We start from the raw sequence: 13427 nt of genomic DNA, 5'->3' as shown, positions 1-13427 counted from the left end.
GGTTGCTTGAGAGGGATATCTTTGACCTCTTCCTCCCTGAGTTCGATAAACCTTGGGTGATCCACTTAAGGGAAAACTTGCTGCTGTTCTACAAACCTCTGTTCTTGGAGGCCCAACACTGTCTACAGGAAAAGAAGCACACGTAGACATCAGTATGGTGGACACAAATGGCATAGTTTTTGGCTCAAGGATTTGGATGCACGAGAAGAATTCCTCTCAATACAAGGCTTTGGCTAGCAAGGTTGTTTGAAGCAAACACAAGTATGAACCGGTACAGCAAAACTTACATAAGAACATATTGCAAGCATTATAAGACTCTACACTGTCTTCCTTGTTGTTCAAACACCTCACCAGAAAATATCTAGACTCTAGAGAGACCAATCATGCAAACATAATTTTAACAAGCTCTATGTAGTTCTTCATTAATAGGTGCAAAGTACATGATGAAAGAGCTTAAACATGATCTATATGAGCACAACAATTGCCAAGTATCAAATTATTCAAGACATTATACCAATTACCACATGAAGCATTTTCTGTTTCCAACCATAATAATGCTGAACGAAGTAGTTTCAACCTTCGCCATGAACATTAAAAGTAAAGCTAAGAACGCATGTGTTCATATGCAACAGTGGAGCGTGTCTCTCTCCCAAACAAAGAATGCTAGGATCCGATTTTATTCAAAAAAAAAACATACAAACGCTCCAAATAAAGCACATAAGATGTCATGGAATAAAAATATAGTTTCACTAGAGGTGACCTGATAAGTTGTTGATGAAGAAGGGATGCCTTGGGCATCCCCAAGCTTAGATGCTTGAGTCTTCTTAAAATATGCATGGATGAACCACGGGGGCATCCCCAAGCTTAGACTTTTCACTCTTCTTGATCATATTTATCATCCTCCTCTCTTGACCCTTGAAAACTTCCTCCACACCAAACTCAAAACAAACTCATTAGAGGGTTAGTGCATAATCAAAAATTCACATATTCAGAGGTGACATAATCATTCCTAACACTTCTGCACATTGCACAAAGCTACTGAAAGTTAATGGAACAAAGAAATCCATCCAACATAGCAAAACAGGCAATGCGAAATAAAAGGCAGAATCTATCAAAACAGAACAGTCCGTAAAGACGAATTTTTCTGGGGCACTTGCACAGATGAAAAAGCTCAAATTGAATGAAAATTGCGTACATATCTGAGGATCACGCACGTAAATTGGCAGATTTTTCTGAGTTACCTACAGACGGGGTTGCTCAATTTCGTGACAGTAAGAAATCTGTTTCTGCGCAGTAATCCAAATCTAGTATCAACCCTACTATCAAAGACTTTACTTGGCACAACAATGCAATAAAATAAAGATAAGCAGAGGTTGCTACAGTAGTAACAACTTCCAAGACTCAAATATAAAATAAAAGTGCAGAAGTAAAATAATGGGTTGTCTCCCATAAGCGCTTTTCTTTAACGCCTTTCATCTAGGCGCAGAAAGTGTGAATCAAGTATTATCAAGAGATGAAGCATCAACATCATAATTTGTTCTAATAATAGAATCATAAGGTAACTTCATTCTCTTTCTAGGGAAGTGTTCCATACCTTTCTTGAGAGGAAATTGATACTTAATATTACCTTCCTTCATATCAATAATAGCACCAACGAGTTCGAAGAAAAGGTCTTCCCAATATAATGGGACAAGATGCATTGCATTCAATATCCAAGACAACAAAATCAACGGGGACAAGGTTATTGTTAACCGTAATGCGAACATTATCAATCCTCCCCAAAGGTTTCTTTATAGCATTATCAGCAAGATTAACATCCAAATAACAATTTTTCAATGGTGGCAAGTCAAGCATATCATAGATTTTCTTAGGCATAACAGAAATACTTGCACCAAGATCACATAAAGCATTACAATCAAAATCATTGACCCTCATTGATACGTCTCAAACGTATATATAATTTCTTATGTTCCATGCTACTTTTATGATGATACTCACATGTTTTATACACATTATATGTCATATTTATGCATTTTCCGGAACTAACCTATTGACGAGATGTCGAAGGGCCGCTTGATGTTTTCTCGCTGTTTTTGGTTTCGAAATCCTAGTAAGGAAATATTCTCGGAATCGGACGAAATCAACGCCCAGCATCTTATAATTCCACGAAGCGTCCGGAACACCCGAGAGGGACCGGAGGAGGGCCACAGGGGCCCACACATGGTGGTGGCGCGGCCGTGGCCCGGGCCGCGCCCCTATTGTGTCAGCGCCTCGTCAGCCTTCCGACTCCGCCTCTTCGCCTATTTAAAGGTCCCTGACCTAAAACCTCGATACGAAAAAGCCACGGTACGAGAAACCTTCCAGAGCCGCCGCCATCGCGAAGCCAAGATCTAGGGGACAGGAGTCTCTGTTCCGGCACGCCGACGGGACGGGAAAGTGCCCCCGGAAGGCATATCCATCGACACCACCGCCATCTTCATCAACGCTGCTGCCTCTCATGAGGAGGGAGTAGTTCTCCATCGAGGCTAAGGGCTGTACAGGTAGCTATGTGGTTAATCTCTCTCCCATGTACTTCAATACAATGATCCCATGAGCTGCCTTACATGATTGAGATCCATATGATGAGCTTGTAATCTAGATGTCGTTATGCTATTCAAGTGGATTTTACTTATGTGATCTCCGGAGACTCCTTGTCCCACGTGTGTAAAGGTGACAGTGTGTGCACCGTGTGGGTCTCTTAGGCTATATTTCACGGAATACTTATTCACCGAGTTATGATTTGAGTTGGATGTCTCTATGAAATTGTGGTGTGTTAGTACCTCCTATGAATGCTCACAGTGACAGCGTGGGGTGTTTATTAGTACTTGGGAATACATCTTTAAGGTTTGCCTACATGATGAATTAGTGTTCGTTATCTTGCCATAGAGTAATTCAGAATAGCATAGTGAAGTGCTTATATTTATATTCAATTATGATTGCAATGTTGAGAGTGTCCACTAGTGAAAGTATGATCCCTAGGCCTTGTTTCTAAGCATCGAAAATCCGTTTATTTACTGTTCTGTTGCATGTTTGCTTGCTGCCATATTTTATTCAGATTGTTATTACCACTCATTTACATCCATATTACTTGTATTTCACTATCTCTTCGCCGAACTAGTGCAACTATACATCTGACAAGTGTATTAGGTGTGTTGGGGACACAAGAGACTTCTTGTATCGTGATTGCAGGGTTGCTTGAGAGGGATATCTTTGACCTCTTCCTCCCCGAGTTCGATAAACCTTGGGTGATCCACTTAAGGGAAACTTGCTGCTGTTCTACAAACCTCTGCTCTTGGAGGCCCAACACTGTCTACAAGAATAGAAGCACCCGTAGACATCAAGCACTTTTCTGGCGTCGTTGCCGGGGAGGTAAGGTAAAAGGTATTCACATCCTCCGACTACTAAGCTATTTCCTAGCATTGTTGCCGGTGTGTGTGTGCTCGAAGCTATTTCCTTCAGATCCTGCAATTGCATCTTTTTGTTTCTTGTTAAACACTAGTAAGGCATAATGGAAAACATCTGTGAGCTTTTTGTACTATTTCCTGAGTCAAGACATGAATGGTTTAATGCGAAAATTAAAAAACCTATGGAACCTTATTTGCATGTTAGTAGTAATATTAGTATGAACGCTTTGAACACCATTGTTGCTAATGATATGGAAAATTCTAAGCTTGGGGAGGTCGGTTTTGATGAAAATGATCTCTTTAGCCCTCCGGGTATTGAGGAGAAAGTTTATGTTGATTATGATATGCCTCCTATTTATGATGATTATAATGATAGTGGTCTTCTAGTACCGCCTACTATGGAGGATAAATTTAATTATGATTACAATATGCCTCTTATATTTGATGATAGCTACTTTGTTGAATTTGCTCCCACTACAGTTAATAAGAATGACTATGCTTATGTTGGGAGTAGTAATAATTTTATGCATGATACTCTTGATAAGAATGCTTTATGTGATAGTTATATTGTTGAGTTTGCTCATGATGCTACTGAAAGTTATTATGAGAGAGGGAAACATGGTTATATGCATCTTAATAATATTAAGTTTCCCCTCTCTATGTTGAGAATCTTGAAGCTGCACTTGTTTTATCTTTCTATGCTTGTTGCATTATGCTTCATGAATTTGTTTATTTACAAGATTCCTTTTCATAGGAAGTGGGTTAGAATTAAAAGTGTTCCATACTTGCTTTTGATGCTCTCTTTTGCTTCAACGCTTATTTCTTGCGAGTGCATCATTAAAACTGCTGAGCCCATCTTAATGGCTATAAAGAAAGCACTTCTTGGGAGATAACCCATGTGTTTATTTTACTACAGTACTTTTGTTTTATATTTGAGTCTTGGAAGTTGTCACTACTGTAGCAACCTCTCCTTATCTTTATTTTATTGCATTGTTGTGCCAAGTAAAGTCTTTGATAGTAAAGTCATACTAGATTTGGATTACTGCGCAGAAACAGATTTCTTGCTGTAACGAATTTGGGTATGATTCTCTCGTAGGTAACTCAGAAAAATCTGCCAATTTACGTGAGTGATCCTCAGATATGTACTCAACTTTCATTCAATTTGGGCATTTTCATCTGAGCAAGTCCGGTGCCTCTACAAAATTCGTCTTTACGGATCGTTCGTTTTGACAGATTCTGCCTTTTATTTCGCATTGCTTCTTTTGCTATGTTGGATGGATTTCTTTGTTCCATTAACTTCCAGTAGCTTTGCGCAATGTCCAGAAGTGTTAAGAATGATTGTGTCACCTCTCGAATATGTGAATTTTTGATTATGCACTAACCCTCTAATGAGTTTGTTTTGAGTTTGGTGTGGAGGAAGTTTTCAAGGGTCAAGAGAGGAGGATGATACAATATGATCAAGAAGAGTGAAAAGTCTAAGCTTGGAGATGCCCCCGTGGTTCATCCCTGCATATTTCAAGAAGACTCAAGCATCTAAGCTTGGGGATGCCCAAGGCATCCCCTTCTTCATCGACAAATTATCAGGTTTCTTCTCTTGAAACTATATTTTTATTCGATCACATCTTATGTACTTTACTTGGAGCGTCTGTGTGCTTTTATTTTCGTTTTGTTATTTTCAATCTCTGAATAAATTCATGCTTGTGTGGGAGAGAGACACGCTTCGCTGGTTGATACGTCTCCGACGTATCGATAATTTCTTATGTTCCATGCCACATTATTGATGATATCTACATGTTTTATGCACTCTTTATGTCATATTCGTGCATTTTCTGGAACTAACCTATTAACAAGATGCCGAAGAGCCGCTTGCTGTTTTCTCGCTGTTTTTGGTTTCAGAAATCCTAGTAACGAAATATTCTCGGAATTGGACGAAATCAACGCCCGTGGTCCTATTTTGCCACGAAGCTTCCAGAAGACCGAAGGGGAGTCGAAGTGGGGCCACGAGGCGACGCCACACTAGGGCGGCGCGGCCTAGGTCTTGGCCGCGCCAGCCTGGCGTGTGGGGCCCTCGTGTGGCCCCCTGCGTTGCCCTTCCGCCTACTTAAAGCCTCCGTCGCGAAACCCCCAGTACCGAGACCCACGATACGGAAAACCTTACTGAGACGCTGCCGCCGCCAATCCCATCTCGGGGGATTCTGGAGATCTCCTCCGGCACCCTGCCGGAGAGGGGATTCATCTCCCGGAGGACTCTTCACCGCCATGGTCGCCTCCGGAGTGATGAGTGAGTAGTTCACCCCTGGACTATGGGTCCATAGCAGTAGCTAGATGGTTGTCTTCTCCTCATTGTGCTTCATTGTTGGATCTTGTGAGCTGCCTAACATGATCAAGATCATCTATCTGTAATACTATATGTTGTGTTTGTCGGGATCCGATGGATAGAGAATACTTTTTATGTTAATTATCAAGTTATTACCTATGTGTTGTTTAAGATCTTGCATGCTCTCCGTTATTAGTAGAGGCTCTGGCCAAGTTTTCGCTATTAACTCCAAGAGGGAGTATTTATGCTCGATAGTGGGTTCATGTCTACGTGAATCTGGGGGAGTGACGAAACCCCTAAGGTTATGGATGTGTTGTTGCCACTAGGGATAAAACATTGATGCTATGTCCGAGGATGTAGTTATTGATTACATTACGCACCATACTTAATGCAATTGTCTCGTTGTTTTGCAACTTAATACCGGAAGGGGTTCGGACGATAACCTCGAAGGTGGACTTTTTAGGCATAGATGCATGCCGGATAGCGGTCTATGTACTTTGTCGTAATGCCCAATTAAATCTCACTATATTTATCATGACATGTATGTGCATTGTTATGCCCTCTCTATTTGTCAATTGCCCGACCGTAATTTGTTCACCCAACATGCTTTTATCTTATGGGAGAGACACCTCTAGTGAACTATGGACCCCGGTCCATTCTTTTATACTGAAATACAAATCTGCTGCAATACTTGTTCTTTACTGTGTTCTTGCAAACAATTATCTTCCATACAATACGGTTAATCCTTTGTTACAGCAAGCCGGTGAGATTGACAACAAACTCACTGTTTCGTTGGGGCAAAGTACTTTGGTTGTGTTGTGCAGGTTCCACGTTGGCGCCGGAATCTCTGGTGTTGCGCCGCACTACATCCCGCCGCCATCAACCTTCAACGTGCTTCTTGACTCCTACTGGTTCGATTAAACCTTGGTTTCTTACTGAGAGAAACTTGCCGTTGTGCGCATCACACCTTCCTCTTGGGGTTCCCAACGGACGTGTCAACTACACGCATCAAGCAAATTTCTCGGCGCCGTTGCCGGGGAGATCAAGACACGCCGCAAGGGGAGTCTCCACTTCCCAATCTCTTTACTTTGTTTTTGTCTTGCTTTATTTTATTTACTACTTTGTTTGCTGCATTATATCAAAACACAAAAAATTAGTTGCTAGCTTTACTTTATTTGCTATCTTGTTCGTTATATCAAAAACACAAAAAATTTAGTTACTTGCATTTATTTTATCTAGTTTGCTTTATTCACTACTGCTAAAATGGCCACCCCTGAAAATACTAAGTTGTGTGACTTCACAACCACAAATAATAATGATTTCTTATGCACACCTATTGCTCCACCTGCTACTACAGCAGAATTCTTTGAAATTAAACCTCGCTTTATCGAATCTTGTTATGCGAGAGCAATTTTCCAGTGTTAGTTCCGATGATGTCTGCTTCCGATCTTAATAATTTTGTTGAACTATGTGAAATGCAAAAGTATAAGGATGTAGATGGTGATATTATTAAATTGAAATTGTTTCCTTTCTCATTAAGAGGAAGAGCTAAAGATTGGTTGCTATCTCTGCCTAAGAATAGTATTGATTCCTGGACTAAATGCAAGGATGCTTTTATTGGTAGATATTATCCCTCGATACGTCTCCGACGTATCGATAATTTCTTATGTTCTATGCCACATTATTGATGTTATCTACATGTTTTATGCACACTTTATGTCATATTCGTGCATTTTCCGGAACTAACCTATTAACAAGATGCCGAAGTGCCGATTGTCTGTTTTCGCTGTTTTTGGTTTCGAAATCCTAGTAAAGAAATATTCTCGGAATTGGACGAAATAAAAGCCCAGGGGCCTATTTTCTCACGAAGCTTCCAGAAGTCCGAAGGAAAGACGAAGAGGGGCCACACCATAGGGCGGCGCGGCCCCCCCTTGGCCGCGCGGCCCTGTGGTGTGGGGCCCCCGTGCCGCCTCTTGACCTGCCCTTCCGCCTATAAAAAGTCTCTGTGACGAAACCCCCAGTACCGAGAGCCACGATACGGAAAACCTTACTGAGACGCCGCCGCCGCCGATCCCATCTCGGGATATCCAGGAGATCGCCTCCGGCACCCTGCCGGAGAGGGGAATCATCTCCCGGAGGACTCTACACCGCCATGGTCGCCTCCGGAGTGATGAGTGAGTAGTTCACCCCTGGACTATGGGTCCATAGCAGTAGCTAGATGGTTGTATTCTCCTCATTGTGCTTCATTGTTGGATCTTGTGAGCTGCCTAACATGATCAAGATCATCTATCCGTAATTCTATATGTTGTGTTTGTCGGGATCCGATGGATAGAGAATACCATGTCATGTTAATTATCAAGTTATTATACATGTGTTGTTTATGATCTTGCATGCTCTCCGTTTCTAGTAGAGGCTCTGGCCAAGTTTTTACTTTTAACTCCAAGAGGGAGTACTTATGCTCGATAGTGGGTTCATGCCTGCATTGACACCTGGGGGAGTGACAGAAACCCCTAAGGTTGTGTTGTGCTGTTGCCACTAGGGATAAAACATTGGCGCTATGTCCGAGGATGTAGTTGTTGATTACATTACGCACCATACTTAATGCAATTGTCTGTTGTTAGCAACTTAATACTGGAGGGGTTCGGATGATAACCTGAAGGTGGACTTTTTAGGCATAGATGCAGTTGGATGGCGGTCTATATACTTTGTCGTAATGCCCAATTAAATCTCACTATACTTATCATGTCATGTATGTGCATTGTTATGCCCTCTCTATTTGTCAATTGCCCGACAGTAATTTGTTCACCCAACATGCTTTTATCTTATGGGAGAGACACCTCTAGTGAACCGTGGACCCCGGTCCATTCTTTAATACTCGAAATACAAATCTGCCGCAATACTTGTTTTTACTATTTTCTCCGCAAACAATCATCTTCCACACAATACGGTTAATCCTTTGTTACAGCAAGCCGGTGAGATTGACAACCTCACTCGTTTCGTTGGGGCAAAGTACTTTGGTTGTGTTGTGCAGGTTCCACGTTGGCGCCGGAATCTCCGGTGTTGCGCCGCACTACATCCCGCCGCCATCAACCTTCAACGTGCTTCTTGGCTCCTCCTGGTTCGATAAACCTTGGTTTCTTTCTCGAGGGAAAACTTGCTGCTGTGCGCATCATACCTTCCTCTTGGGGTTGCCCAACGAACGTGTGAAATACACGCCATCAAGCTCTTTTTCTCGGCGCCGTTGCCGGGAAGATCAAGACACGCTCGCAAGGGGAGTCTCCACTTCTCAATCTCTTTACTTTGTTTTTGTCTTGCTTTATTTTATTTACTACTTTGTTTGCTGCACTTATATCAAAACACAAAAAAATTAGTTGCTAGCTTTACTTTATTTATTGTCTTGTTTGCTATATCGAAAACACAAAAAAATTAGTTTAATTGCATTTACTTTATCTAGTTTGCTTTATTTACTATTGCTAAAATGAGTAATCCTGAAGTTGAAGTTCGTTCATTTAAGCAACAAGGGGGAGAATGTTTAAAAGATGCTTGGTATAGAATTAGTGATGCCCATAATAGGTGCACTAAGAAACACTCCACCACTATCCTACTCAGGAATTTTTATGTTGGTATCTCTAGCTGGAATAGATATGTTCTTGATTGTCTCGCGGGAGGTAACTTCCTAGGCGCTCCCGCTCTAGAAACTAGTTGCATTATTGAGAGTTTATTTGGAACACCACCTGTTAATGAAACTAAAATTGAAACCTCCCTTGAGGATGTTATGAAAAAATTGGAAACCATAGAGAAAAATTGTAGTGTTGAAACTAAATTGGAAATATTACTTGATAATACCGATAAACTTGATAAAATCCTAGAAGGAATTAATAAAAGAATTGCTACTCTAGAAACTTGTGCTATCCATGATAATCAAACCCATAGAATTGGTAAACTTGAAGAAGCTATGGGAAAATTGGGTTCAACTTTTTCTTCTCTTAAATTTAATGAGAAAGCTTATGTGGGTAAGGAGCAAAAATTCATGTATGTCTCTAAGGTGCCTAAACCAAAGAATTACTATAGGCCTAAAATTGATAAAACTCCCAGCACCCCTGGTAATGATGTTGATGCTTCGTCTCTTGATGTTACTTGAGTTACACTTTCTGCGCCTAGCTGAAAGGCGTTAAAGAAAAGCGCTTATGGGAGACAACCCATGTTTTTACTCCAGTATTTTTGTTTTATATTTGTGTCTTGGAAGTTGTTTACTACTGTAGCAACCTCTCCTTATCTTAGTTTTATGTTTTGTTGTGCCAAGTAAAGTCTTTGATAGAAAAGTAAGTACTAGATTTGGATTACTGCGCAGTTCCAGATTTCTTTTCTGTCACGAATCTGGGTCTATCTCCCTGTAGGTAGCTCAGAAAATTACGCCAATTTACGAGCATGATCCTCAGATATGTACGCAACTTTCATTCAATTTGAGCATTTTCGTTTGAGCAAGTCTGGTGGCCTAATAAAATCCATCTTTACGGACTTTTCTGCTTTGACAGATTCTGTCTTTTATTTCACATTGCCTCTTTTGCTATGTTGGATGAATTTCTTTGATCCATTATTGTCCAGTAGCTTTATGCAATGTCCAGAAGTGTTAAGAATGATTGTGTCACCTCTGAACATGTGAATTTTTATTATGCACTAACCCTCTAATGAGTTGTTTCGAGTTTGGTGTGGAGGAAGTTTTCAAGGATCAAGAGAGGAGTATGATGCAATATGATCAAGGAGAGTGAAAGCTCTAAGCTTGGGGATGCCCCGGTAGTTCACCCCTGCATATTATAAGAAGACTCAAGCGTCTAAGCTTGGGGATGCCCAAGGCATCCCCTTCTTCATCGACAAATTATCAGGTTCCTCCCCTGAAACTATATTTTTATTCGGCCACATCTTATGTACTTTGCTTGGAGCGTCGGTTTGTTTTTGTTTTTGTTTTGTTTGAATAAAATGGATCCTTGCATTCACTTTATGGGAGAGAGACACGCTCCGTCTGTTGCATATGGACAAATATGTCCTTAGGTTCTACTCATAGTATTCATGGCGAAGTTCTTCTTCGTTAAATTGTTATATGGTTGGAATTGGAAAATGATACATGTAGTAACTCTAAAATGTCTTGGATAATTTGATACTTGGAAATTGTTGTGCTCATGTTTAAGCTCTTGCATCATATACTTTGCACCCATTAATGGAGAAATACTTAGAGCTTGCTAATTTGGTTTGCATATTTGGTTTCTCTAGAGTCTAGATAACATCTAGTATTGAGTTTTGAACAACAAGGAAGACTGGTATGGAGTCTTATAATGTTTACCATATGTCTTTTATGTGAGTTTTGCTGTACCGTTCATCCTTGTGTTTGTTTCAAATAACCTTGCTAGCCTAAACCTTGTATCGAGAGGGAATACTTCTCATGCATCCAAAATACTTGAGCCAACCACTATGCCATTTGTGTCCACCATACCTACCTACTACATGGTATTTATCCGCCATTCCAAAGTAAATTGCTTGAGTGCTACCTTTAAAATTCCATCATTCACCTTTGCAATATATAGCTCATGGGACAAATAGCTTAAAAACTATTGTAGTATTGAATATGTACTTATGCACTTTATCTCTTATTAAGTTGCTTGTTGTGCGATAACCATGTTTACGGGGACGCCATCAACTATTCTTTGTTGGATATCATGTGAGTTGCTATGCATGTCCGTCTTGTCCGAAGTAAGAGAGATCTACCACCTTTATGGTTGGAGCATGCATGTTGTTAGAGAAGAACTTTGGGCCGCTAACTAAAGCCATGATTCATGGTGGAAGTTTCAGCTTTGGACATATATCCTCAATCTCATATGAGAATAATAATTGTTGCCACATGCTTATGCATTAAAGAGGAGTCCATTATCCGTTGTCCATGTTGTCCCGGTATGGATGTCTAAGTTGAGAAGAATCAAAAGCGAGAAATCCAAAATGCGAGCTTTCTCCTTAGACCTTTGTACGAGCGGCATGGAGGTACCCCATTGTGACACTTGGTCAAAACATGTGCATTGCAAAGATCCGGTAGTCCAAGCTAATTAGGACAAGGTGCGGGCACTATTAGTATACTATGCATGAGACTTGCAACTTGTAAGATATAACTTTCATAACTCATATGCTTTATTACTACCGTTGACAAAATTGTTTCATGTTTTCAAAATAAAAGCTCTAGCACAAATATAGCAATCGATGCTTTCCTCTTTGAAGGACCATTCTCTTTACTTTTATGTTGAGTCAGTTCACCTATCTCTCTCCACCTCAAGAAGCAAACACTTGTGTGAACTGTGCATTGATTCTTACATACTTGCATATTGTACTTGTTATATTACTCTATGTTGACTATTATCCATGAGATATACATGTTACAAGTTGAAAGCAACCGCTGAAACTTAATCTTCCTTTGTGTTGCTTCAATACCTTTACTTTGATTTATTGCTTTATGTGTTAACTCTTATGCAAGACTTATTAATACTTGTCTTGAAGTACTATTCATGAAAAGTCTTTGCTATATGATTCACCTGTTTACTCATGTCATTACCATTGTTTTGATCGCTGCATCCACTACATATGCTTACAAATAGTATGATCAAGGTTATGATGGCATATCACTTCAGAAATTATCTTTGTTATCGTTTTACCTGCTCGGGACGAGCAGAACTAAGCTTAGGGATGCTGATACGTCTCCGACGTATCGATAATTTCTTATGTTCTATGCCACATTATTGATGTTATCTACATGTTTTATGCACACTTTATGTCATATTCGTGCATTTTCTCGGAACTAACCTATTAACAAGATGCCGAAGTGCCGATTGTCGTTTTCTCGCTGTTTTTGGTTTCAGTAAATCCTAGTAAAGAAATATTCTCGGAATTGGACGAAATAAAAGCCCAGGGGCCTATTTTCTCACGAAGCTTCTAGAAGTCCGAAGGAGAGACGAAGAGGGGCCACGGAGGGGCCACACCATAGGGCGGCGCGGCCCCCCCTTGGCCGCGCGGCCCTGTGGTGTGGGGCCCCCGTGCCGCCTCTTGACCTGCCCTTCCGCCTATAAAAAGTCTCCGTGACGAAACCCCCGCACCGAGAGCCACGATACGGAAAACCTCACCGAGACGCCGCCGCCGCCGATCCCATCTCGGGATATCCAGGAGATCGCCTCCCGGCACCCCGCCGGAGAGGGGAATCATCTCCCGGAGGACTCTACACCGCCATGGTCGCCTCCGGAGTGATGAGTGAGTAGTTCACCCCCGGACTATGGGTCCATAGCAGTAGCTAGATGGTTGTATTCTCCTCATTGTGCTTCATTGTTGGATCTTGTGAGCTGCCTAACATGATCAAGATCATCTATCCGTAATTCTATATGTTGTGTTTGTCGGGATCCGATGGATAGAGAATACCATGTCATGTTAATTATCAAGTTATTATACATGTGTTGTTTATGATCTTGCATGCTCTCCGTTTCTAGTAGAGGCTCGGCCAAGTTTTTACTTTTAACTCCAAGAGGGAGTACTTATGCTCGATAGTGGGTTCATGCCCGCATTGACACCGGGGAGTGACGAAACCCCTAAGGTTGTGTTGTGTCGTTGCCACTAGGGATAAAACATTGGCGCTATGTCCG

Source organism: Lolium rigidum, chromosome 1 (genome assembly GCF_022539505.1).
Source record: "Lolium rigidum isolate FL_2022 chromosome 1, APGP_CSIRO_Lrig_0.1, whole genome shotgun sequence".
Lineage (NCBI taxonomy): Eukaryota > Viridiplantae > Streptophyta > Magnoliopsida > Poales > Poaceae > Lolium > Lolium rigidum.
This window is presented reverse-complemented; position numbering follows the sequence as displayed.